Source organism: Octodon degus, unplaced genomic scaffold (assembly GCF_000260255.1).
Source record: "Octodon degus isolate 3935 unplaced genomic scaffold, OctDeg1.0 scaffold00007, whole genome shotgun sequence".
Classification (NCBI taxonomy): Eukaryota; Metazoa; Chordata; class Mammalia; order Rodentia; family Octodontidae; genus Octodon; species Octodon degus.
The window spans coordinates 10,027,408-10,033,095 of NW_004524583.1; positions in this window are offsets into that span (position 1 = coordinate 10,027,408).

The following is a 5,688-nucleotide window of genomic DNA, read 5'->3' on the forward strand; positions in this document are numbered from 1 at the left end:
TGACTCATCCACATGGCTAACACTGACAAAGGTTCTACAATCTGAGGTACAGGATCTCAGGACCTGAGGGGATTTCACTGACCTTATCAGACCCAAAATCATCAGATTTTGAATAGGAGAGTCTTTAAAAGCAAGGCACTTTCTAGAGGATTATATTGCAAAATGGAAATGCAAAGGAAGTCTTCATTATGTGTCCGTGCTCACAAGTTTGGATTTTTTTAAAAATGTCTAGTTTATTTATGAACCAAACTCCTCTGAAAGGAGGCTTTTTTCCACCCACCCATCACCCATCCACCCATCCATAAACTCAGTGTGTTGGGTGTTCCAGCGCTGGGCAGGGTGCTCTGCATTGAGGGTCATCTTCATAAAATATGCAGCCTACTGAGGGCCAGAGGTGATGAACAGTGTCAAGCTTGGCAATAGGCAAGGACAGTACAGAAGTTGAGGAGGAGCTTCCAGTCCATTGTAGGGGCAATGAATGGCACGTCCATGGGTGTCCCTATGGGTGTGGGCTATCTGGGAAGTTCCACTGAGAAGAGATATCTGGGCAGAGATTTAAAGGTTCATTAGGCAGTAACCAGATGAGGGCAGAGGGTGCAGTAGGTGCGGGCAAGTAGCTGAGGCTGAGAGAAAAGTATAGCATGCCAAGGGAATCTCAACTAGCTGATGAGGTGGGAGTGCAATTCTCACTGGAGGGAAGTACTAAGAAATGAGACGAGGAGGTGGGCAGAGGTCCACCGTGAAGGGCTTTCTGTGTTGTGCTAAGGAGTTTGGCTTTTGAGATTTTTTTCTTCCCTGGTACTGGGGATCGAACTCTGGGCTTTCCCAGTAAGCTACATCCCTATCCTACCACACACTTTTTAGCTCTTGAGGTAAGGCTTCACTAAATGCCAAGGCAGGCCTCGAACTTACAAGACCTGCTGTAGCCTCCCAAGTGCTGATGATACAGGGAGAAAAACTGGTCTCGGGTGGATGACCTCCAAACAATATAGGGAACCTCCAAATGACATAGCGAAAAACGATCTCTGGACCTGACCTGCAGGAGTTCATGTTCTCTAAAACTGAAGAATGAATTTTAGGAACAAACAGAGGTTATGAGCAGAATATATTTATTGAGAGAAAGAAAGCTCCTGTCCCGAGAGAGGGACAGGAGGGGTGGGGCCCGAGCGGGTATTTCTCCCCCCCCCAAGTTGTCTCTTGCAGTGACTTTTATAGAGGAAAACCATGTGGTAAGGCGGGTCTAAGGTGGTGGAGAAGACATGGGAACTCGCTTAGTTGGGCATGAGATGGGACAAAACTATGGTCAACCAATGAGATTACAAGCACCATTGCTCAGGTAAAATCGACTAAATCCAGTATCAAAGGGGAAAGCGATGCCAGGGAGATGGCTCAGTAGAATAAGCGCTTGACTGGCAAACACAAGGATCTGAGTTCAATCCCCGGTTCCGCAAATGGGAAAGTGAGTCTCGTAGCAAGCAGGCACAAATATGGAACAGGGTCTCTTCCTGTTGGGGGTTGGGCTAGTGATTTATTTGGGCTCTTTCAAGTTGATTGATACTATTTAGGATATCAGTCCCTAATGCCCATCCCTAGGGAAGTATGTAGCTGTGCTCCCTCTTTTTGTCTTGGTCTTCAGGTGTGGCCCATATGGGAGTGTCTGTCTCTTCCAAGTTACAAAGTCACCTTGTCTTCCATGTTGTCTCCTTGAGGGCCTGACCCTGTCTGACTGCCTAGAATATTTCTAACTAACTTGGCTGCCTACAACACTGAGATCATAAGCATGCACTATCACCTTGGCGAGGCTTGTGTTTTGATGACAGAGGGTTTTGCAGAAATGTTTTAAGCATCAGTCTTTTCTTTTCTTTTCTTTTCTTTTCTTTCTTTCTTTCTTTCTTTCTTTCTTTCTTTCTTTCTTTCTTTCTTTCTTTTTTTTTTTTTTTTGCGGAACCGGGGATTGAACTCAAGCCCTTGCGCTTGCCAGGGAAGCACTTATTCCACTGAGCCATCTCCCCAACTCTCATCAGTGTTTTCTAATAGGGTTTGCAGAATGGAAAATTTGCTCTGGGGGGCGGTATGGAATGTGATGGAAGGGTAAAATGGGATGATTAAAAAGATAAAAAGAAGGTCAAACCAGTAGGACTCCGAGAGAGCCAATGTAAAAGTGAACTCAGGCCCTTGCGCTTGCCAGGGAAGCGCTTATTCCACTGAGACATCTCCCTGGCCCCTGAAAGAAGAAATGTAGGGGGTCTGAGTAGCTCAGCAGAGGGTCTGCTGTTCCTAAAGAAGATCAAGGATCTGGGCAGGGTGTTTTCATAGGATGATGATGGACAGGAGTTGATGAACACATCTTTGGGTGTGTTGGGTTTATGGATCTGTGGCACAGGAAAAGGATTTGTGCTTAAAAATGAAAGTCTGAGAGATTTTAGTGTATGGACAGTATTTTAAGTCACTTCAGTGGTAAGGGGACCAAAGAACACCCTCCGTGGAAGGAGAGCCACCAAAGGAACAAAGCGAAGGACATCAGAACACAACGGGCATAAGATGGGAGAAGGGAGAGAAGGCTGTCACAGAAACCAAGGGAATGAGAGTGAACGAGGGGTGAGGAGCCCGGGCACAGGGGCAGACTGCTCTCTCCAGATGGCTGCGGAGGACAGAGGCTAGCCGGAACTCTATGGAGCCAGGAGGGGCTGTGGAATACAGGCATGACGAGCAGCTTCCAGGGCTGGTGGGAAGGAGCAATGCAGAGCAAGAGGGGCAAGTGGAGGAACTGCACACAGCAGGGAGAGGTGGGATTCTGAGCCTGGTGGGAGGACTGGCCACTGCCTGGGAGGCCAAGGACAGAGGGAGCTATGGGTGCTGGTCCACAGAGTGTGGAGCTTCCACTTCGTGGTTCTGTTCTTTCTCTAAAGTGGGTGAAAGCAAGAAGAGAGGAAGTAGGGCAGCAAGTCAAGGTCAGGACAAGAGCAAGGCCAGGGTGTCGATGAGGACTACTTGGTAAAGTAGCAGATACTAAAAACAGAGCATGAATGAACGCAAAAACTCAGACTAATTGGCACAACCTGGGAACATCTGAGAATCTGAAGAAAGCACTAGGCTCAGAGGAGCCAAGTTCCTAGAAGTGGGGGTGAAGTGGCTCAGTTATGAGCGTTGCAGATGCACAGTTCTTTTCAGCCTGTCTTACTGGACAGGATAAGTTCTGTAGATGTGTACTGGTTTAGAATGGAAGCTGCTTATGATAAGCCACTTGAGGCTATTCAGTACTTGAAATATGGTTCGTCCAAATTGAGATGAAGTTCATGCAAAAACTACACAGGATTTCAAAGACCAAGTATAAAAAGAACTAAAATATATCATTTTAAGATATTGATTACATTTTTGTTTTGTTTTGTTGAGACAGGGATTTGCTATGTAGTTCAGGCTGGTCTTGAACCCACTATGTAGCCCAGGTTGGTCTGGAACTGAAAGGTCATCCTTCTGCCCTGCTTCCCACGAGTTAGGATTACAGACAGGTGCCGCCACACCTGGTCTGATTACATGTTAAAAAGCTATTATGGGGGGCTGGGGAAATAGCTCAGTAGAATAAGCACTTGCCTGGCAAGCACAAGGTCCTGAGTTCAATCCCCGGTACCACATAAACACACACACACACACACACACACACACACACACACACACACACACAGCTATTTTGGGGGCTGGCCTGATAGCTCAGCAGGACTAAAGTGCCTGCTTAGGCAGAGTGCAGCAGCTGGGGTTCAATCTTGGTGACTGAGACTGGGTGTGGTGGTGCACACCTGTAATCCCAGTGCTTTGGGAGGCTGAAAACAGGAGAATCACTGAGTCTGATCTACGTAGTGAGACCTTATAGACCCTGTTGACCTGGTGGACCCTGTCCTAAATACATTAAAAAAAACTATTTTGGGGGTCTATAGGGTTAAATGAATTAAATGAAACATTATTAATATTAATTTTACATTATTTACTTATGAATATTTTTACTTTTTTTTTTTGGTGGAACCAGGGATTGAACTCAGGCCCTTGGGCTTGCCAGGTAAGCACTTATTCTATTGAGCTATCTCCCCAGCCCCTAGTTTTACTTTTTTATATAGTATTTTTTTACTGTGTGTGTGTGTGTGTGTGTGTGTGTGTGTGTGTGTGTGTACTGTGGGAGGGATGGCTCGGCAGGTGTTTAATTACTGAGACACATCCCCAGACCCTACTGTAAAATCTGAAATTACGTGTGCAGTCCCCATTACTCTTCTTTTGGACAGCACTGGTCCTGGCCTTGGTTAGCAGTTTCTACAATCCCGAAGGAGTCATTATGTGGCTCCCTATAAACTGCACAGATGCAACCAAGTTCATAAAGGCAGCTGATCTGTGATTTTCCATACATACTACAATCATAAAATTTGAGCCCTTAAGGGCCGTAAGGACCACGTACAGAAAATGCTCCTTTAAGAAAACCATTTTAAATCCTCCCAGGTATTGTGGACTCTTCCACTTTCCCCAAGACAGGCTTCTCATTTCGAAGCCATGCTCCTGGTCCAAGCTTACCACTGCAGGCAGAGAGCTGAGGAGCTCATCTCTCTCTTAGATTACTTCTAACATGAGGAGGCTGGAAACAGTGCAGACTGTATTTGTAATTTTCCTTTCACTGGGGAGGACTGAGGCTACACCTCCTCAGATTTGGCAGTGACTGGCCCGCTTAGCGATGCTGTATTGCAGCGTGCAGGGCAGGAGCCTTATCCCAGCCAGGGATTGTGGAAGAAGGCCCTGCATTCACAGTGGCCCAAGTTCAAAAAAAATATAACAGTAACAAGTGAGAGTTTCCCATAGCGTGGCATGGTTAGGAAAGTGAGGCTCTAAGAGGCTAGCTGACCCGAAAGCTTCTGGGGGTGGCAAGCGGCAGAGCTGGGGTCTGGACTCAAGGTGGCTTAATTTCACAGCTTGCCATCTCCTGTGGCCCTGCACTTTTCAGCATAGCTGATTATGGGCCAGGAAACAAACACAGGGGAGCCTCGCTTGGCTGATCTCAGGAAAAGCCGTGAAGGGACCATGGCAGCAGCTGGCTTGCTGCACTGCGCCCGCCCCTGCGCTCTAAGCTGCCAGCCCAGCTGAGGCTGGGTCCTGCTGCAGAGGCATCTGAACTATAGAACAAGACAACTTGGTGAGGGTTTGAGAGCCTCATCCCAGATCGGTGAAAGCACATCTGGAAAGATCACCTAAATCTAAAAGCATTTTCCAAGTAGAAAAACTATTACTGCACAAAATGATGTACATAGACTCCAGGTAGGTATCTCAGTGTAAAATCTGATTTGGAATGTGGGCTTTTGGATACAAAATGCACAGAATGTACAAGGAGTGTTTAGGTAAGCCATGTGGAAGGAGGGGGCCTGACCCTGGCCTCCCTAGGTAGAGCTGATTGTGGGCTGGTTACAAGTGGCTTTCCAGCCTTCAGATTTGGGGGCCTCTGCTTCATCTCAGGCAGAGGGATGGGGCTGCCGCTGGAAGCAGACTTTGCCACCTCTGGGAGTAAAAGGCCACAGTACTGACTCTTGCCCTCCCCTTTTCAGCCCTTCCGTGTTACGATGTACCCAGCAGGTCCAGGATCCGGTGACTCCCCAGAGGGCTACCCTGACCAATCAAGGCTCCAGCCACAAATTGGAAATCACACTGAAAGTGGGTGTA